The sequence below is a fragment of the Aotus nancymaae genome, unplaced genomic scaffold (genome assembly GCF_030222135.1).
Source record: "Aotus nancymaae isolate 86718 unplaced genomic scaffold, 86718_ANA_hifiasm-v0.15.2.pri h1tg000032l_0, whole genome shotgun sequence".
In the NCBI taxonomy this organism is placed as follows: domain Eukaryota; kingdom Metazoa; phylum Chordata; class Mammalia; order Primates; family Aotidae; genus Aotus; species Aotus nancymaae.
In genome coordinates, this window is record NW_026988445.1 from 8,082,189 (window position 1) to 8,105,762 (window position 23,574).

Consider the following 23,574-nt stretch of genomic DNA (forward strand, 5'->3'; position numbering starts at 1 on the left):
CTGGTAAGAAAACAAGAGATTACCAGTTCTCTGTCTTTGGGGTACAACAAATGGGGCAGCAGCAAGTTAAAGCCCTTTCTGTTGCTGATTTGTCCAAGACTAAAGCCACCATTGCTGGTTTCACACTCAAACTAGATTTCATTTGCTGTATATTCTAGATCCTGGACATATGGGGGCGCTTTCTGCTTTTTGAACTTCCAAAACTCATTAGATTCTGTTGAAGCCCCAAAGAGAAAAGCATCGAATTTTTCACAGCAGATATACTCAGCCCTTACAGGTTTTGCAGCTGCTGTGTATTTATCTAACTATGGAGGGTTTATAAAAATGCATCCAATTCAAGAGGACCTATAAAAACCTTCGTTGAGCTACAAGGTGAGTACTACACAGTCATTTAAAAAATATAATGATGGAGGGCTCGATCCAAGATGGCCGCTTAGGAGGAACTCGGGAATGCAGCTCCGAGAGAAAGCACAGAGGGTGAGTGGACGCCGTATTTCCAGACTGATTTTTACTGCCCACAGACCAGGAGATTCACACGCAGAGAAGCCACACGGGTCGCCAGCGCCGCTGGCGCCGCTGGCTTGAACGGCGCAGCCGCTGGGCCGGCACCCTGAGGCAACGGCTTACGGTACAAAGTGAGAGAGTCTGAGTCCCCTATAAGCCAGCAAGGGGAGCTGAAACGGGGAGCCAGGCCAGCGCCACGAATCTCAGAGCCGCGGCTTTAGCCAACGCAGCGGCTCCGGAGGCAGATCAGATGAGACGGTGTCCCCTCTTAACCAGCAAGTAGACCTGAAACACAACTGAAACCGGGACTGTCCAGCTCTGTGGAGGAGGGGCGTTCTCCATAGGCACCCTGCTGTTCTCTACCAAGGCAATCCGCCACTACAGAGACTCCGTCACTACAGGGGCGGGCCAACATATCGGAAGCAGTTCTAACTACACCCAGAAGTTCACACGGAAGCTGGGTGGAGCCCACAGCAGCTTAGCGAAGCCTCTGCAACCTGAGTGTGACTAGGCTGCCACCTTGTGGGCAGGGAAAACAGCAACCGCACAGGGGAACATCATAAAACCGTAACTCCCTGGGACAGAACACCTGGGGGGAAGAGCAGGGGGTTTATGTGTTCTGCCACAGCAGACTTAAAATTACCAAAATCAGAAAGACAACAACTACAAAGTCAACAGGTGGATAAATCCACAAAGATGGGAAGAAACCAGCGCAAAAAGGATGAAAACACCCAAAACCAGAACACTTCTCCTCCTACAAGGGATCACAACTCCTCACCAGCAAGGGAACAAGACTGGATGGAGAATGAGTGTGATGAAATGACAGAATCAGCTTTCAGAAAGTGGATAATAAGAAACTTCCGTGAGCTAAAAGAACATGTTCTAAACCAATGCAAAGAAACTAAGAACCTTGAAAAAAGACTTGACGAAATGCTAACAAGAATGGACAACTTAGAGAGGAATATGAGCGAATTGATGGAGCTGAAAAACACAACACGAGAACTTCGTGAAGCATGCACAAGTTTCAACAGCCGAATTGACCAAGCAGAAGAAAGGATATCAGAGGTCGAAGATCAACTCAATGAAATAAAACGAGAAGGCAAGATTAGAGAAAACAGGGTAAAAAGGAATGAACAAAGTCAACAAGAAATATGGGACTATGTGAAAAGACCTAATCTACGTTTGATAGGTGTACCTGAATGTGACGAAGAGAATGCATCCAAGCTGGAAAATACTCTTCAGGATATTATCCAGGAAAACTTCCCCAACCTAACAAGGCAGGCCGAGATTCAAGTCCAGGAAATACAGAGAACACCACAAAGATACTCCTCTAGAAGAGCAACCCCAAGACACATAATCATCAGATTCACCAGGGTTGAAATGAAGGAGAAAATACTAAGGGCAGCCAGAGAGAAAGGTCGGGTTACCCACAAAGGGAAGTCCATCAGACTCACTGCAGATCTCTCAGCAGAAACCCTACAGGCCAGAAGAGAGTGGGGGCCGATATTCAACATCCTTAAGGAAAAGAACTTTCAACCCAGAATTTCGTATCCAGCCAAACTAAGCTTCATAAGTGAAGGAAAAATAAAATCCTTTGTGAACAAGCAAGAACTCAGAGAGTTCATCACCACCAGACCAGCTCTACAAGAGCTCCTGAAGGAGGCACTACACATAGAAAAGAACAACCAGTACCAGCCACTCCAAAAACACACGAAAAGGTAAAGAGCATCAACACAATGAAGAATCTGCATCAACCAAAGGGCAAAACAGCCACCTAGCACCAAAATGACAGGATTGAATTCACACATAACAATATTAACCCTAAATGTAAACGGACTAAATGCCCCAATCAAAAGACACAGACTGGCAAATTGGATAAAAAGCCAAAACCCATCAGTGTGCTGTATCCAGGAAACCCATATCGCATGCAAGGATACACAAAGGCTCAAAATAAAGGGATGGAGGAAGATTTACCAAGCAAATGGAGAGCAAAAAAAAGCAGGAGTTGCAATTCTCATCTCTGATAAAATAGACTTTAAAGCAACAAAGATCAAAAGAGACAAAGAAGGACATTACATAATGGTAAAAGGATCAATGCAGCAAGAAGAGCTAACGATCCTAAATATATATGCACCTAATACAGGAGCACCCAGATACATAAGGCAAGTTCTTAAAGACTTACAAAGAGACTTAGACTCCCACACAATAATAGTGGGAGACTTCAACACACCATTGTCAATATTAGACAGATCAACGAGACAGAAAATTAACAAGGATATCCAGGACTTGAACTCAGACCTGGAACAAGCAAACCTAATAGACATTTACAGAACTCTCCACCCCAAATCCACAGAATATACATTCTTCTCAGCACCACATCACACCTACTCTAAAATTGACCACATAATTGGAAGTAAATCACTCCTCAGCAAATGCAAAAGAACGGAAACCATAACAAACAGTCTCTCAGACCACAGTGCAATCAAGTTAGAACTCAGAATTCAGAAACCAACCCAGAACCGCACAGCCTCATGGAAAATGAACAACTTTCTCCTGAATGTTGACTGGATAAACAATGAAATGAAGGCAGAAATAAAGACGTTCTTCGAAACCAACGAGAATGAAGACACCACATACCAGAATCTCTGGGACACATTTAAAGCAGTCTCTAGAGGAAAATATATAGCAATAAGTGCCCACATGAGAAGAAAGGAGAGATCTAAAATTGACACCCTATCGTCAAAATTGAAAGAGCTAGAGGAGCAAGATCAAAAAAACTCAAAACCTAGCAGAAGACAAGAAATAACTAAGATCAAAGCAGAATTGAAGGAGATAGAGACACGAAAAACCCTTCAAAAAATCAATAAATCCAGGAGCTGGTTTTTTGAAAAGATCAACAAAATAGACAGACCACTAGCCAGACTAATAAAAAAGAAAAGAGAGAATAATCAAATAGATGCAATAAAAAATGACAAAGGGGATATCACCACAGATTCCACAGAAATTCAAACCATCATCAGAGATTATTACAAACAACTCTATGCACATAAATTAGAAAACCTGGAGGAAATGGATAAATTCCTGGACAGCTGCCTCCTGCCAAGCCTAAACCAGGAAGAAGTCGAAACCCTGAATAGACCAATAACAAGGTCTGAAGTCGAGGCAGCAATTAAGAGCCTACCACCCAAAAAAAGCCCAGGTCCAGATGGGTTCACAGCCGAATTCTACCAGACATACAAAGAGGAACTGATACCATTCATACTGAAACTATTCCAAATAATCCAAAAAGAGGGAATCCTTCCCAAATCATTTTATGAGACCAACATCATCCTAATACCAAAACCTGGCAGAGACTCAACAAGAAAAGAAAACTACAGGCCAATATCCATGATGAACATAGATGCAAAAATCTTCAATAAAATAATGGCAAGCCGATTACAACAGCACATCAAAAAGCTTATCCACCATGATCAAGTAGGATTCATCCCGGGGATGCAAGGCTGGTTCAATATACGCAAGTCTATAAATGTAATTCACCACATAAACAGAACCAAAGACAAAAACCACATGATTATCTCAATTGATGCAGAGAAGGCCTTCGACAAAATTCAACAGCCCTTTATGCTAAAAACCCTCAATAAACTAGGTATCGATGGAACGTATCTCAAAATAATAAAAGCTATTTACGACAAACCGACAGCCAATATCATACTGAACGGGCAAAAACTGGAAGCATTCCCTTTAAAATCTGGCACTAGACAAGGATGCCCTCTCTCACCACTCCTATTCAATATAGTACTGGAAGTTCTAGCCAGAGCAATCAGGCAAGAAAAAGAAATAAAGGGTATTCGATTAGGAAAGGAGGAAGTCAAATTGTCTCTATTTGCAGACGACATGATTGTATATCTAGAAGACCCCCTCATCTCAGCCCAAAAGCTCCTGAAACTGATAAGCAACTTCAGCAAAGTCTCAGGATACAAAATCAATGTGCAAAAATCACAAGCGTTCCTATACACCAATAACAGACTTAAAGAGAGCCAAATCAAGAACGAACTGCCATTCACAATTGCTACAAAGAGAATAAAATACCTAGGAATACAACTAACAAGGAATGTAAAGGACCTCTTCAAGGAGAACTACAAATCACTGCTCAACGAAATAAGAGAGGACACAAACAGATGGAGAAACATTCCATGTTCATGGTTAGGAAGAATTAATATCATGAAAATGGCCATACTGCCCAAAGTAATATACAGATTCAATGCTATCCCCATCAAGCTACCAATGACCTTCTTCACAGAACTGGAAAAAACCACCTTAAACTTCATATGGAACCAAAAGAGAGCCCGCATAGCCAAGTCAATTCTAAGCAAAAAGAACAAAGCAGGAGGCATCACACTACCAGACATCAAACTCTACTACAAGGCTACAGTAATCAAAACAGCATGGTACTGGTACCAAAACAGAGATATAGACCAATGGAACAGAACAGAGGCGTCGGAGGCAACACAACATATCTACAACCACCTGATCTTTGACAAACCTGATAAAAACAAGCAATGGGGAAAGGATTCCCTGTTCAATAAGTGGTGTTGGGAAAACTGGCTAGCCATATGCAGAAAGCAGAAACTGGACCCCTTCCTGACACCTTACACTAAAATTGACTCCAGATGGATTAAAGACTTAAACATAAGACCTAACACCATAAAAACACTAGAAGGAAACCTAGGCAAAACCATTCAGGACATAGGCGTAGGCAAGGACTTCATGACCAAAACACCAAAAGCATTGGCAACAAAAGCCAAAATAGACAAATGGGACCTAATCAAACTCCACAGCTTCTGCACAGCAAAAGAAACAGTCAATAGAGTGAATCGGCAACCAACAGAATGGGAAAAAATTTTTGCAGCCTACCCATCTGACAAAGGGCTGATATCCAGAATTTACAACGAGCTAAAAAAGATTTACAAGAAAAAAACAAACAAGCCCATTCAAAAGTGGGCGAAGGACATGAACAGATACTTTACAAAAGAAGACATACATGAGGCCAACAAGCATATGAAAAAATGCTCATCATCACTGGCCATTAGAGAAATGCAAATCAAAACTACATTGAGATACCACCTCACACCAGTTAGAATGGCAATCATTAAAAAATCTGGAGACAACAGATGCTGGAGAGGATGTGGAGAAATAGGAACACTTTTACACTGTTGGTGGGAGTGTAAACTAGTTCAACCATTGTGGAAAACAGTGTGGCGATTCCTCAAGGACCTAGAAATAGAAATTCCATTTGACCCAGCAATCCCATTACTGGGCATATATCCAAAGGATTATAAATCGTTCTACTATAAGGACACATGCACACGAATGTTCATAGCAGCACAGTTTACAATAGCAAAGACCTGGAACCAACCCAAATGCCCATCGATGATAGACTGGACAGGAAAAATGTGGCACATATACACCATGGAATATTATGCAGCCATTAAAAACGAGGAGTTCGCGTCCTTTGTAGGGACATGGATGAACCTGGAAACCATCATTCTCAGCAAACTGACACAAGAACACAAAATCAAACACCACATGTTCTCACTCATAGGCGGGTGTTGAACAAGGAGAACACATGGACACAGGGAGGGGAGCACTATTCATGGGGGTCTATTGTGGGGGAGTGGGGGGGACAGCGGGGGGGTGGGGAATTGGGGAGGGATAGCATGGGGAGAAATGCCAGATATGGGTGAAGGGGAGGAAGGCAGCAAATCACACTGCCACGTATGCACCTAAGCATCAACCTTGCATGTTTTTCACATGTACCCCAAAACCTAAAATGCAATTAAAAAAAAAAAAAAAAAAAAAAAAAAAATATAATGATGATGATGATGATGATAAAGCTACCATTTATTTTCACCAAGGCCATCACTTGCAAACAACTTCATAATTTAGAAGATGAGTTATAGTATTTTATCTGAACCTGCAGTCCCTTAAAATTATAAAGATACTGATTTTAAACATCCAATAGATTACTTTTTAAAGCAATCGTAAGCCGTGACTCAGACCACCAATGCCAAAAATTGTACAACAAATAAGAATTTATTTTGTAATACGTTTTGTTTAAAAAAAATTTTTTGTAATAAACAGTTCTGTTGCTTTAATGGAATTTCCCCTTATATATCTAAATACATAGTCTCTCTCCCTCAAACAAACAAAAAAAGATTGCTTATTTTTTAATTAAATTCAGTACAAGTTTATATGTTAAAAATATCAAATAATCTCTTGATTGAAGATTTTTCTCCTTTCAAAGTATGTAAAGATGAATGAACATGGTGTTCACTTGTTAACTTTTTGTTTTTATTTTTCCTGACTCTACAAAAAAAAAATTACAAAGAACATATTAAATACAGATCTTCTGAAACGAAAGTCTAAATTTAAGCTTTGATGCTTAAATGGAAACAAAGCTATTTTTCCAGGAGAGAGATAAATGTTCAAATCAACTCTTGGAAATGTATAGACTATCCCCAACGTGAAATGAACAACGTCAGATCGTGCCAGTAGGAATGCAATCCATGACCGTATATCAAGGAAAGAAGGGCTCATACTGATGATCACTTACAATCCTACAAAATTAAACTTTTAGATGCAATGTGATTTGCATGTGACATGAAACTTCATATAAAAACATAAAATAACGCAGAACAAAATACGGAAACAAATTCAAGAGATAAAAGAAAGTTGATGAGTGTCCCTACTTATGTTGAGAGAAATTAATTTATAAATCCATGTTTTGATATTAAAAAGTCTTCATTTTTTTTCTTCAGGATTTGAAAAGTTAACTCCTTGTGACTCAGTACATTAATACACTAATGTATCGTGTTATAAATATGTTTTTATAACTGTTACAATCTAAACTATAATCAGAAAAGTTATTTTATTTACTTATAAAATTATCAAATAACTGTTCAGATTTTTGGAAGACAACTAAAGGGAAAAAGTATTAAGGAATATAAATATTGAATTGCAATACAACTAATTAGGTAAGCTGATGAGTTGTTCACAGTTTAAAATGTTGAGCCATTCAGTCATAGTCATTGTAAAGACTTTTCGCTCTAACTAGGACATTTCCAAAACGAAACTTAGTATAGCTCCATTATTCAACTTAAGGGCATTAAATGAGAAAATGCAGAATGTGTTCAAAAATTTTTAAAGGGCTCTATCCAATTTTTTAGAATGTATAAATTCAGGACTTCAGGAATAAACAGAATACACAGAAAATTATCCTGAAAAGTGTAAATGAAGAGACATTCAAAAGGCTATTACAACTGACCATCCCTGAACTAAGAGAGAATTGTTCTGAGGAGTATATATTTTTAGCTTTTAATGTCATGCTAATTTATTCCAGATGATACAATATTTCTCATAGAAAATACTAGATTCCTAAGGAAATAAACAAGGTGTTTAGGAAAAAGACATTGAATTTTATTCTTTAATTTGTTTCTAATTCATTTTATACATTTAGAAAAAATTATTGAACTCACAAATTCCATGTCACTTTGATGTTAATTTTATGCATAAGTAATGTTACAGGACACAAAATTCATAACAAATAAATAAATAAAATAAAGATAAATAAATGTAGTGAATATTTAATCTGTAACATTCTTATTAATATTATACCAAGTATGTTACTGGTACTACAAGAGAAAGTTAAATCACTGAAAAAGTACATTGAAGGTTTGGCAATCAAATGTTTTCTTTTAAATATATTTCAAGTTTGAAATTGATTAGTGAGCCTCATATTTATTAACTACGTATTGAAAATTGCCTCCTTTAAATACTTAGCACCAGGCAACCAGGACTAAGCTAAAAGTTTTAAGAAATGTAATGAGATTATGAATGTTGGTAGAAATTTCGTAATTAAAAGTTTATTTGCCTAATATAATACTCTTAAAAGCAATAACCACTATCAATGATTTATTTTCTTTTAGCCACTGCAGCAAAATGTTTGGTTAATGTTCTCAGCCACTTTGCAAATCAAAAGTAAATATCTACATAGCATTACATTTATCTCAAAGCTGCTATTGTGAAACCAATAACCACATAAAATGAATTCATTTTTTTCTCTAATATAATGAAATACCTGTCTTATTTATAATGTTTATTATTTGGGTGATTTTTTTTTTAATGGCATCTGCAGCTTTACTCTGTTTTTTTCATGAATTAAATTGTGTGTCCCAAACAAAATTATATTTGTTCAGGGACTAGTTAAAGCTGAATGGAAATTTTCTAAATTCTGAAACATGAAGAGAACTTAATACTCAAGATTTCAGTCTATCTCTTGGAAACTTTTTGTAGTCTTTCTAGAATAAAAGTACCATAAGAATTATTACTTTAATATCTCAAAATTCTTTATAGCTGTTGCCCTAGCTGATCTTTAACAGAAGAAAAGATTAATCAAACAATGCCCTAATCAATAATGTAGCAGAAAGTGCATGTGTGAACTCTGGGTCCCTTTTATGTTATTTCGCTTTTCTCTCTGTCTGATGCCAGTTTTTTATCTGACTTATTATGTGCACTTTTCTGTGTGCACTTACAGTAAATAGTGGTTGCTAAAATGTATAGATAATGATTGTCCCTCTACATTTAAATTGTAAATTCCAAACAGAAAGCTAAAGGTAGTTTACTAGCATTATTTCCTGAATCCTTTCTAACCCCTTTGGATTAAGGATAATAAGAAAGACTTTATCACAATAAAAGGGTTCCAATTTTTTTTCAAAACACAGATTGTGAGAGCTGGGTCTTCAATGATATTTGAGGATAATCAACATTTCATACATCTGCTGCCATCTTTTGAGAAGCAGTATTAGCCTCATAGTCAAGAGTGTGAGCTTTGCAGCAAGACCACCTAGGTTCAAGTCCTGGCTCTGTCACTTACTAGCTGATGGATTCAGGTAAATTCATTTCTCTGTCATTCAGTTGTCCTCATCTATCAAAGAGGAACAAATGATGATGACCTCATCATTCAACGGCCTGCCTCACTGAATCATTGTAGGAATTAAACGAGTTGAAACTGTGAACACCTTAAGACAGGGAATGTCTGGAATGTACTAAGCCCTCTATATGTGTTTATTGTTTTTTAAATAATTACATGCTTTTTGTGAATTTGCATTTAATCTTATCAGAGTGGCAGTTTTATTATCCCAATTTTGCAGATGCTGGGTATCATCACTCTGCTTTTGTTATCATTCATCTTTAATATCTTATCACAGCAAAAGGCAACAACGAGGAATTCCAACTTTTCTTTCAGATTTTCCTCTTTCCTTTGCAACTGATCACCTGTTTCAATCTTATTGTGAAAAACTAGCAAGTAATAATTCATTTGTGCTTTTGCTTATTACATGTCTAGCAACTGGGTTGGAGATAAGATGACCATGATTTATGATAAAAAATAAAAGTGCTTAACCCAGACATCTTATTAACAAATGTGGTTACTGTTAAGACAAGTAATATTTTTTTTCTGTTATTCACATGCCATGAAGAATTCCACTTCAGAATTAGGGTTTTTCAAGACATGAAATATCTGACAGTAAATGGTCAAAATAAAAAAGTATACTCCCCTGTCAAATAATATTCCAATATAATCTCTATTTGGAAAGTATCAGACGGTAATGAAAGTTTCATTCATTAATTCATTCAGGAAATATTTAATCATTTCTCATTATTTGCCAGGGTAAAGTGGAATTGAAAGCAGATCTTATAGTAATGTTAAACTTTATTATAGTGTCTAGAAGCAATTTTGTGAGCCCAGATTAAACCTTTTCATTGTCACCAAGGAGTCAACCTAAAAGTTTATGAAAATGATCTTCATTTTGTATTCAACCCTTACAAAGTTGTTATAGGGCTAAAGTAACAGCTATGACTCCTGACTCCCGCACCAAAAAGTAAGGCACACACTTGGACTGTCAGTTAGGAATAGGAATGGATACATAATGGGGCAATATAAAGGTCCCTGGTCAACTTCACAGTCTGTCATCTAGTTGCTCCTGTTTTTAACATGTTCTGCAATCTTGGTGAAACAGAACAGATCATCACAATCTACTCTTTTTTTCCCTCTAAGAAAATGCCCATGGTGGGCATCTTGCAAATCTGTTATCGCAATGCAAAATCACACCAAGTTCCTTTAAGAATCATAGCACATTCCCTCTCTTCCTGAACTAAATAAAGCCTGCCTTGAGAAGCAATTGAAAACTGGAATTCTGCTTCTACAATGCTCAGTTACCCAGGCAGCTGAAGCCTTTGAACAGGTCTCAGAAAGTCCCTCAAATATGGGCTTTTGGGTCAAATTAGAACAGTCCTGTTAAGTCATACATTAATTCCTCTCTACAAACAGAAGTCTGGTATATTCTCAGGGAACTAAGATAAAAAAACAAAGATCCTCTTTCTTCCAGAAAAATTTTTTTTTTTACAAAATTACACCATTATGGTTTGTTTTTATTTAGTCAAACTGTTAAGGGCAAAAATTTTTTAGGACTTCTATTGCTGGTTAAAATAATATTTTATTATAATACTAAGCAAATATGCAAAAACGTAAATTAGGTTATGTATTTTAGATCATTTATAGCTCTAAAAACAAACACATTTAAAAATGTAATGCCAACAAAAAATTAAGCAAATGACATTACTTTAATGTGATAAATCATATTTTTCTTCATCAAAATCCACTACCCACAGTATAAACATAGTGCTGATGTTATGATGGAGAAATTTTTGGGTTAGCATCCCCAAATTATTATATACTGGGTGATGAATTCTTACTTCTGTATCTACCCTCTATGTAAACTAGAGTTCTCAAGTCAGGCTGCCTTAGTTCAAATCCCAAAGCTACCACTTCCTATGTTCTGAATGTATGATGATAGGCAAATTACTTAACATCTCTGTGCCTCAGTTTCCACATCTATAAAATGGTCATATTAATAATAACACCTACTTCCTAGGACTCTTGTGAAGCTTATGGAGGTTAAGTGTAAGGTACCTGGCATACAGTAAGTACTCAAGTAATATTAATTATTACCTTTTATTACCTTGAGCTCTGCCTCATAAGTCTACAAAGACTCAAGCCTCAGTTTAATAGACATAGCAGACAATGGGTAGTGGAATTTCAAATTTCTCAGGAAAAAAGGAACTAACCGAAACCAGGTATTTTACATAAAGCTACTGGCCTGGTTTGCATACACAAGAACAAAGGCCGGAATTACCACAAGAAACAAGCTGATTTTTTGGAAAACAGATGAGGACACATCCACCACCAGACCCTGCTCACAAACTGGGACTGGATTGTAATTTCCCAACATGGAAGCCACTTAAGTAAACTTGCTTCTGAATTAGGGTCACCTGCACCATCAGTTTCCTTACTACTGAATTATTTCCATTCACATAAAAGTATTCTTGATATTTCATATATAATATGTCATTTATTGGATTAAAGTGTATGTAACATAAAATTTACCATATTACCATTTTAACCCTTTTAACCATTTTTAGATGTATAATTCTGTGGCATGAAGCACACTCGCATTGTTGCACAATTATCATCATCCATTTTGTTTTTCATCTTCCCAAACCAAAACTGAAGGCCCTTTAAACACTAACTCCTCATTCCCTCCTTTCCCAGCCCCTGGCAACCACAATGCTACTTTCCATCTCTATGAAGTTGACCATTCTAAGAATCTCATATAAATGGAATCATACAATATCTGTCCCTTGTGTTTTTTAAACAAAATGCCCTCCCTTGACCCCATATCTCCTTCCAATCAAAGCCCTATTTTTCTGGTCTTCACTAGAATAAAACTTTTAGAAAAAGCTGCCTGTACTTGGCTCTACTTTCTCCCTTCTCATTGTCTCTCAAAGTCACTCTAAAGGGACTTTCATCCCTAATATTTGTCAAATATTGACAAAGCCAATGATCAATGCTTTGTCCTTGTATTACCTAACCCAACCCACTCAGTAACATTTGAAATGTCTGACCACTGTCTCCACCTAGAAACACTCTCCAGGCCTCCTGGACTGTAAACTTGCCTGATCCTCTTTCTACCTCACGGCTGCTCTTCGAGGGCTTTTTTGTTGCCTTCTCCCCCAACTACCAGATCTCTAAAGGTCAGAGTGCCCCAGGGCTCTGTCCTTGATTCTCTTCTCTTTTCTAGGCACACAGTGCTACTCAAAGCCTTGGTCTGCATACCAGTGTCAGTCCATTAACTGTTTGTTACCAGCCTGCAGTGACAGAGATACAGAAACTGACTAAGCCTTTAGAAAGTTATAATCACAATTTGATAGCATATGTTTATGTTGTTGTATCTAAGAATAAAAAATTAGGCTTGAATTTGGATATCTTTGTTTTTTAATAGTTTATATTTCATTTTTATAGTGATTTATACCATTGTATTTTACAAAGTATTGGTCTGTCTCAGATTGGATTAGGAAAATACAACTGGTCCTTCCCAGTTTTGAGAAACACTGATCCACATTCTTTCCTACAGGATCTCATCTAGCCCCATGTTTTTAATAATATTTCTATGCTGATCATTCTCATAATTTATGTTACCATCTCTGACCTCTTCTATAAGCTCCAGACTTGGATATCCAACTGCCTTAAATCTCCACTTGGATCTTGAAATCGCCACTTGGATGTCTAGTGGGCATACAAACCTTACCATGGCCAAAACAGAACTATTAAATAAACAACAACAAAAAACAGTCAAACCATAAAAACAGAAAATTCTTTGAAAAGTCTTATAAAATAATCTGCACTAAATCACAACAGGGAAAAATAGAAGGCAAAATCAGCAATATGAGAACAAAGGGGCTGGTAACTATACATTGGTAGAGATTTAAAAACATGAGTACACTGAACAAGTTTACTAAAATAAATTTGGAAAATGAAATATACAAATGCTTAAAAAACATAATTACCATAATCAACTCAAAAATAAAAAGAAACAGAAAACCTGAACATACCAATAGCCATTAGGGAAACTAAAAAGTCATTCAAAAGTCTGCTCCTATCCCACACCAAAAGGGTATAGGGCCTAGACAATTTTACAAATGAATCTAATCAAACTCAAGAAATAGATATTTCATAAACTATAATTTATAATTGCCATGTCTTCCTGGTCAGTTGGCATTTATTATTATATAATGTCAAAAACCATCACAAGAGATGTAGAAAGACATTATTTAATAATAAAAGGGTCAATTGACCAAGGAAGATATGACAATTATAAATACATCCTCATCCAACATCTTAGCACCTAAATATAATAAAGCAAACACTGACAGAACTGAAAGAGAAATAGACACAAATGCAGTAACAATAGGAGACTTAAATACCCCACTTTCAATAATGGATAGAGCATCCAGACAGAAAAACAATAAGGAAACAGCACATTTGAAGAACATTACAGATAAAATGGACCTAACAGGCATCTGTAGAACAAATTTAAGAAGAATCCAATCATACCAAGTATCGTCTTCAACCACAATGGGTACTGCTAGAAACAACAGCAAAAAGAAAGCTAGAAACTCCACAGATACGTGGAAATTAAGCAACACATTATTGAATAACCAATGGGTCAAAAAAGAAATCAAAGGGAATTAGAAAATATCTTGAAACAAATGGAAATGAAAACAAAATATACCAAAACTTACAGGATGCAGCAAAAAAAAAAAAAGCAGTACCAAGAAGTAAGTTTATGGCAATAAACCCCTATATTAACAAAGAAGAAAAGTCTTAAATTAACAAACCAACCTCAAGGGACTAGAAGAACAGACTAAGCTCACTTTCAGCAGAAAAAAGGAAATAATAAAGATTAGAGCATAAATAAAATAGAGAACTTTTAAAAATCAGAAACACTTTTTTGAAAAAAAATCAATACAATTAACAAATCTTTAGCTAGCCTAACTAAGAGAAAAAAAGAGAAGACTCAAATGAAAAAACACAAGAGCAGTTATTACAACTAATGCCACAGAATTAAAAAGAGTGAGAGACTACTATAAGCGATTATACACCAACAAATTGGATAACTTACAAGAAATTGGTGAATTCTTAGAAACATACACCCTAACAATACTGAATAATGAAGACATTAAAACTGTGAACATACCTATAACCAGTAAGGAGATTGAATCAATAATCAAAAACCTCTCAACAAAGAAAAGTCCAAGACCAGATGACTTCACTTGCAAATTCTACCCGACATTTAAAGAAAATTTAACATCAATTCTTCTCAGTGTGTTCTTAAAAAATTGAAGAGGGAAGAATATTTCCAAATTCTTTTGAAGCCAGTATTACCATAATGCCAAAGCCAGACAAAGATACTACAAAAAAGTATCCTACAGGCCAGTATTCCTGACAAACATATATACAAAAACCCTTAATAAAATATTAGCAAAGGCCAGGTGTGGTGGCTCATGTTTGTAATCCCAGCACTTTGGGAGGCTGAAGCTAAAGGATTGCTTGAGACCAGGAATTTGAAACCGGCCCCGGTAACATAACAAGACCCTGTCTCCACAAAAAAAATAAAAAATTAGTGAGGCATGGTAGCAAGTGCCTGTAGTCCCAGCTGCTCGGGAGGCTGAGGCAGGAGGATGAGTTGAGCCCAGAAGTTTGAGGTGACAGTGAGCTATGATCATACCCTTGTACTCCAGCCTGGGTGACAGGGCAAGACCCTGTCTCAAAACAAAACAAAACAAAATATTAGCAAACTACATGAAACAGCACATTAAAAGGATCCTACATCATAACCAATTTAGATTTTTCCCTGGAATGCAAAGATGTTTCAACATAGAAAAAATAATATAATATGCCACATTAACAGAATGAGGGATAAAAACCACAATCATCTCAGTAGATGCAGAAAGAGCATTTAGCAAAATTCAACACACTTTCATGATAAAAACTCTCAACAAACTAGGAATAGAAGGAAATTTCAACATTAAAAAAAGGTCATATATGAAAAGTCACAGTGAACCTTATACTCAGTGGCGAAAAATTGAAAGTTTTTCCCCTAACATTAGGAAAAAGACAAGGATGCCCAGTCTAGCTACTTCTTTTCAACACAGTACTGAAAGGTCTAGCTAGAGAAATTAGACAAGAGAAAGAAGCATCCAAATCAGAAAGAAAGAAGCAAAATTATCTGTTTGCTGATAATATGATCTTATACATAGACAAACAAAGACTATAGACACACACACACACACACACACACACACAGAAACTGTTAGAACTAATAGACAAATTCAGTAAAGTTGCAAGATACAATATCAACATATAAAAGTCACTTGCATTCTACACACTAATAATGAAGTATCTAAAAAGGAAATTTGTAGAAATCCTATTTATGATAGCATCAAAAAGAATAAAATAAGCCTCACAAAGGAAGTGAAAGATTTGTACACTGAAAACTACAAAACAATAATAAAAGAAATTAAAGAAGATAAAAATAAGTGGAAAAACATGCCTAGTTCATGGACTGGAAACTTAAAATTGTTAAAATTTGGCCATACTACCCAAAGTGACCTACAGATTCAGTGTAATTTCTATCAAAATGCCAGTGGCATTTTTTACAGAAATAAATTAAAAAAAAAAAATTCTAACTTACAGAAATAAAAAAAAAAAATTCTAACTTATAAGAAAATACAAAGGACTCCAGATAGCCAAAACAATCTCGAAAAAGAGCAAAGCTGGAAGCATCATGCTTTTTTATTTCAAAAATATATTATAAAGCTACAGTAATAGAAAAAGGATGATAGTGGCATAAAAACAGGCACATAGACCAATGAAACAGAATACAGAGGTTAGAAATAAATCCATTCATTCATGATCAATTGACCTTCAATAAGGGTGCCAAGAATACACAATGGGGAAAGAATAGTATTTTCAACAGATGGTATTGGGGCCAGGCTCAGTGGCTCATGCCTGTATTCCCAGAACTTTGGGAGGCTTTCACTTTTCACATTATAAAAATTCAAAGCCATTTCTATCAAAATCCTAGAGGATATCTTTGTGTATGAAAAACTATAAACAGATTCAAAAATTTATTTGATAGTATAAAGATTCAAGGTCGATTTTCTAAACAGATTACCAACAAACACTTTCACAGACAACTGCAGTTCAGCAACATTTTGAAAGGGAATTATCCAACTTCCAATAGTAGGGAAATTGTGAGATAAGTCACATGCCTTAAGATATTATTTAAATGTCTAAGAGGACCTTCGCTTCTGGCAAAGGCAAACCAGGACATTCAGGCCAACTCTTCTGCTGAGGACAACTAGAAAAGTGGAAAAATATACTCAAATCTGCTTGGAAGCAATAGAGAACTATCAAGCAAATGCAGAATTACCAGTTTAGGAGATGAGGGATAAAAAGGCGCAGGAAAGTAAGCTCGACGTTTGGGACTGCTTATCTCTAAGAAATCCTGGGAAGTTTAGTGTCACTTTTGAAATTCTTATGGTTTTAGTGAGACAGGTATTGGAGTGAAATTTTGCCAACAGGGGAACCTGATAAACATCCCTTGCATTAGATTAGAATCTTGACAGGATGAATTTAGAAGTACGTGTAAATCAGATGTAAATAGATTCTTATAGAAGAGCAATCCAGCTACGAATCCTCTCAGTCTGTAACATTGGATTGAGATGATCCAGCATTGTTAGTGCCCTCTGGATAACTGGGAAAAGCAAAATGATATCTTCTCTGTGATAAAAATAACATCAGTCTAGCCTCAAATTATTTATACAAAAAATCATGCCAAAAATGTGAAGCATACAATCAAAAATAAGCAGACAAGAAGAAAACATGACATGAACAAAAAAATCAAGAAGAAAAAAACTAGAGTATATAAATATCAACAAGGACTTCAGTTATTATCGTTTCAGAGATAGTCTTTAAAATAAATAAGTTTACAAGTTCAAGAAGATAAAAAACATGAAAAATTCAGCAGAGAACTCAAAAAAATACGTATGCATGTACATGAAGAAACAAATAAAAATTGAAGAACTAAAAAGTAAAATAATTAAAATTGAAAACTTGATGACTGAGTATGACAGCTTTGACATACATTTGAAAAGGAAAGTAATGAGTTGGAAGATAGATCATAAGAAAATATTCAAAATAAAGCATGGAAAGATAAGGAGATGGGAAACAGATAATAGGATATATGAAAGGCACAGTGAGAAGATTTAACATATGAATATACCTAGAAGGAAAGAAGGAGAATGGTAAAGAAGCAATACTTGAAGAGATAATAGCTGATTTAAAAAAGAAAAAAACAGCAAATGACTGACTCAAAAACTACAAACCTCAAACAGAAAAAATAAAGAGAAATACACGCTAGGTATATATAGTACAGCTGTGGAAGACCAAAGACAATGGGGATATCTCAAAAAAAAAATGTTTGAAGATATAAAGAAAAGGAAAGGAAAAAAATGAAGATTGTCTTCAGAAAGGTAGAACATTTCAACAGAAAGAACAAAAGATAAAAGACAAAAGAATGAGGTATTTTAAGTTCTCAAAGAAAATGACTGCTGACTAATCTGATATAGACATAAACAAAAATACACATGCAGTCTTATGCCCATTGCAGCACCATTCACAATAGCAAAGACATGAAATCAACCTAGATGTAGTCCACTGTCTCATCAACAGTGGACTAGATCAAGAAAATATGGTCCACATACACTATGGAATACTATGCAGCCATAAAAAGAATGAGATCATGTCCTTTTCAGTAACATGGATGCAGCTACAGGCCATTATCCTGAACAAATTAACACAAGAACAGAAAACCAAATATAGCATGTTCTCACTCATAGGTGGGAACTAAACATTGAGTACACATGAGGATAAACACGAAACAACAGACACTGGGGACTAATAAATGAGGACTAAATGAGGGTTGGAAAACTACTCATTGAATATTATGCTCACTACCTGAGTAATAGGATCATTCATGCACCAAACCACAGTGACACACAATTTATTCATGTAACAAACTGCACATGTATCCCATGAATGGAAAATAAACATTTTTTTAAAAGAAAAATATGTGTAAAGACTTATTATAAAGCTATAGTAATTAGACAGTGTGGTACTGACACAAGGCTAAACAAACAGATCCATGTACATACGGACACAACTTACGACAAAGAGCACTGGAGAGTACTGGGATGTCTTCAATACATGGTGCTGGGTCAATTGGTTAGTCATATTAGAAAATAAATGAGGCCGGGCGCGGTGGCTCATGCCTGTAATCCCAGCACTTTGGGAGGCCGAGGTGGGTGGATCACGAGGTCAAGAGATCGAGACCATCCTGGCCAACATGGTGAAACCCCGTCTCTACTAAAAATACAAAAAATAGCCGGGCATGGTGGCACGTGCCTGTGATCCCAGCTACTCGGGAGGCTGAGGCGGAAGAATAGCTTGAATCCAGGAGGCGGAGGTTGCAGTGAGCCGAGATTGCGCCATTGCACTCCAGCCTGGCGATAGAGCAAGACTCCGTCTCAGAAAAAAAAAAGAAAGAAAATAAATGAAACCTGACCCCAACTTTACACAATGTTCATATATTAATTCTAAGTGAATTATATATCTAAATGTGAATGGTAAACAAATCTTTTGAAAATACCATAAGCAAGTCTTCATGATCTTTGGATAGAAAAATGCTTCTTAAGCAGTACAGAATAAACACCCGCTATATAAAAGGAGGTAACATGATGAATTGGATGAATTAAAATTAAGAACTTCTATTTCTTAAAATAGACCATTAAAACAATGAAAAGGTAAGCATCAAATAAAAAAAGATATTTTTAGCACATACATTCAGAATGACTGTAGTTTCTTGATTGAAAATGACCACATTTCTTCACTTTTCCATGTGTTCCAGCCATTACTTTTGCATTCTAGCCAGCCAGGAAGGCTGGAAGGAAGGGGGAAGAATTTGCACACACTACTTCTACTTATGTTCTATTTTACAAAATTGTCACAAGACCACATATAGCTGCAACAAAGACTGGAATATAGATTTTATTCTGAGTATCCATATGCCCAGCTAATATTCAAGGTTCTATCAAGAAGAAGAAAAAAAGAATGTATACTGAGTTATAGCTAGCAATCTATGCCATGTTTTTAATTGGAAAGATTCCTTCCAAAGACGATTAAATTGAAAGTGATAAGCTGTGATCAAGTGGCATGACCTTCCCAGAATGCTGAGGAACTTTTTTGTTTTCTCATTTTTCTCCCTATGTTCCTTTACCAAATACAAAATAATTATGAACAATCTTGGGAAACTCTGTTTTTCACACCTCATAGTTGGATCATTGGTATAGAAGATTATAAACTAGGCCAGGCGTGGCAGCTCAAGCCTATAATTCCAGCACTTTGGGAGGCCAAGGCGAGTGGATCACCTGAGGTCAGGAGTTTGAGACCAGCCTGCCCAACATGGCGAAACCCCGTCTCTACTAAAAATACAAAAAATTAGCCAGGCATGATGGTGGGTGTCTAAAATCCCAGCTACTCGGGAGGCTGAGGCGGAAGAATAGCTTGAATCCAGGAGGCGGAGGTTGCAGTGAGCCGAGATTGCGCCATTGCACTCCAGCCTGGCGATAGAGCAAGACTCCGTCTCAGAAAAAAAAAAAGAAAGAAAATAAATGAAACCTGACCCCAACTTTACACAATGTTCATATATTAATTCTAAGTGAATTATATATCTAAATGTGAATGGTAAACAAATCTTTTGAAAATACCATAAGCAAGTCTTCATGATCTTTGGATAGAAAAATGCTTCTTAAGCAGTACAGAATAAACACCCGCTATATAAAAGGAGGTAACATGATGAATTGGATGAATTAAAATTAAGAACTTCTATTTCTTAAAATAGACCATTAAAACAATGAAAAGGTAAGCATCAAATAAAAAAAGATATTTTTAGCACATACATTCAGAATGACTGTAGTTTCTTGATTGAAAATGACCACATTTCTTCACTTTTCCATGTGTTCCAGCCATTACTTTTGCATTCTAGCCAGCCAGGAAGGCTGGAAGGAAGGGGGAAGAATTTGCACACACTACTTCTACTTATGTTCTATTTTACAAAATTGTCACAAGACCACATATAGCTGCAACAAAGACTGGAATATAGATTTTATTCTGAGTATCCATATGCCCAGCTAATATTCAAGGTTCTATCAAGAAGAAGAAAAAAAGAATGTATACTGAGTTATAGCTAGCAATCTATGCCATGTTTTTAATTGGAAAGATTCCTTCCAAAGACGATTAAATTGAAAGTGATAAGCTGTGATCAAGTGGCATGACCTTCCCAGAATGCTGAGGAACTTTTTTGTTTTCTCATTTTTCTCCCTATGTTCCTTTACCAAATACAAAATAATTATGAACAATCTTGGGAAACTCTGTTTTTCACACCTCATAGTTGGATCATTGGTATAGAAGATTATAAACTAGGCCAGGCGTGGCAGCTCAAGCCTATAATTCCAGCACTTTGGGAGGCCAAGGCGAGTGGATCACCTGAGGTCAGGAGTTTGAGACCAGCCTGCCCAACATGGCGAAACCCCGTCTCTACTAAAAATACAAAAAATTAGCCAGGCATGATGGTGGGTGTCTAAAATCCCAGCTACTTGGGAGGCTGAGACAGGAGAATCGCTTGAACCCGGGAGGTGGAGGTTGAAGTCAGCCGAGATCACGCCACTGCACTGCAGTCTGGGTGACAGGAGTGAAACTCCATCTCAAAAACAAAAAAAAGATTGTAAACTAATGGCTGCATATATACTGAGCCTGGGAAATATTTATTTTTATCTTAGGAAATGCTCTTGAAGGAACTGATGCTTAGATTGTAACCTGTTTCAGTAATCAGATTTGTTCTTGAATTTATTGTGGTTCGTCTCTGAGTGCTAATATTGAGGGCATGTAACTGATGCTATATTAGATACTTAAGAGCCTTCTGAGAGTCTAGCAAAATCAAATATATGAGAAGTAAGGTTAGGAGTTTTCAGCAATATAGCACAAGGAGAATGTTAGCCTCTGGATATGCAGAACAAAACGTTTAACCCCAAACATAAAATTCATAGAAATTTTTCTCAGAAACAAATACAAGATTTCTTTTGTTTTCTCAGAAACAAATACAAATACCTCTTGTGAGATCATAAAACCAAAATTCAGGACAAGTTCAAACATCTAATAAAATATTATATGAAAATCCCATCATTTTGCCGACTTGTTTCATGCTAAATACACTTTGTAATAAAATTGACAAGGAAGGAAAAATTAAAACACTCTAAATACTTGGAAAGCAAATAGAAAATGCATTAATTTATTTTAAATCAGTGTAATTTTTTTTTTCAACACCATCTTGCTCTGTCACCCAGGCTTGACAACAAGGTTGAAAAGATCCTCCCACCTTAGTACCTGGAGTGGTTGGGACTACAGGCCCACTCCATCATGCTCAGTACATTTTTTTTACTTTTTATAGAGACAGAGTCTCATTATGTTACCCAGCTAGTCTGCAACTTTTGGGCTCAAATAATCCTCCTGCCTCAGCCCCCCAAAGTGCTGGGATTACAAGTGTGAGCCACCCCACCTGGCCTGTAATTTTTTAAAACTATATTACTTGCATAACATATATGGAAGGGTGAATCCAGTTCCCACATTTAAGAGTAGGTTTTGGCAGCTGAATGCCTGGGTTTGTTTCCTAGTTCTGCCACTTCACACATGTTGTTTTAAGCAATTTATTTACATCTCTGGCCTCAGTTTTCTCAACTAAAATTGGGGGAAGATGGAAGGATGGGTAATAAGAACACCAATTTCATATGATCACAATGACTTATTACTATTTTCATGAAGTACAGAGGTTTATTTGAATTTTGCATTCATTCAGGGAAGTTTCAAAACATACTAAAATCTGATTACTAGATTAAACAGTAAAATTAGGAGTGATGACTAATGCACTTTTTTTGTTGTTTTTTTTTGAGACAGGGTCTTGCTGTAGCACCCAGGCTGAAGTGCAGTGGTGCCATCTCGGCTCACTGAAACCTCCATCTCCTAGGTTCAAGCGATTCTCCCACCTCAGCCTCCCAAGAAGTGGGACTACAGGTACGTATCACCATGACCAAGTAATTTCTGTATGTTTTGTAGAGATGCGGTCTCACGATGTTGCCCAAGCTGAACTCCTGAGCTCAAGCGATCCAGCGCCTTGGCCTCCCAAAGCGCTGGATTACAGGCACGAACCACTGCACCTAATGGAATTTTCTAAAGCTTTCCCAATTAGTGAAATGCTGGATGCTACAGCTTCTTACTGTAATGATTTGTTATATTTAATAAATTAGTCATATCTACACATACAAGCAGACCCAGCAGAAACTTTTCTTGGCTCGGGACCTGACTTAGTCATTCCTTCAAAAAGCTTTTTCTGACTAAGCTCACCATGTAATAATCTGCGTGTCATTTAGTCAGACTATCTGCAGCTTGGCCATGTTCTCTGTCTCAGTTCTTAAGTTGTTATTGTTTTAAATTACAGATCCTTTGAGAAACTGATGAAAGCTATGGGTCCTCTCTGCAGAAAATATACACATATATATGTATGCACAAATCTTGGCATGTGATTTCAAGGACCCCCTGAAAGTCCGTCTGTGGATCCCTTATGGAGCCCATGAATTCTCAGGTAAGAGTGTCTGTTCTAGTTTTTCTTAATGCATTTTAAGCATCTCTCCCCATCGCCCCACCACCACCAACATACATACATATGTACACAGTGGATTAAGATCCACTGAAGGTTTCTTTTGCATTTCATCTAACGTTAGTGAGGACATGTGGTAGGCAGTTAAAACTCCTGCTGTAATGGAAAAACATAATGAGATAGTTTGCCAGCATTTTGAATTACCCTTTTTTCCCCTGTAGTTTTTCACTGGCTTTCCCCAAAATTAATGAGATTTCATTTTGTGTTTACAAAACAAAACAAAAATAAACAAACGAGGAGCCATCAAGGCTTAAATCTCCCAGATTCTAACTCCTGTACGATT

General features: G+C 36.5%; 1 long non-coding RNA gene across 1 annotated transcript; it reads left to right on the plus strand.

Moving 5' to 3' along the window:
- The first annotated feature begins 274 nt into the window (after positions 1–274).
- LOC135277474 (uncharacterized) lies at positions 275–23,212 on the plus strand. The gene is made up of 4 exons (XR_010345078.1): positions 275–372; positions 9,285–9,452; positions 22,532–22,648; positions 23,073–23,212. It is a non-coding gene; the product is annotated as an uncharacterized LOC135277474 (long non-coding RNA).
- The last annotated feature ends 362 nt before the right edge of the window (positions 23,213–23,574 follow it).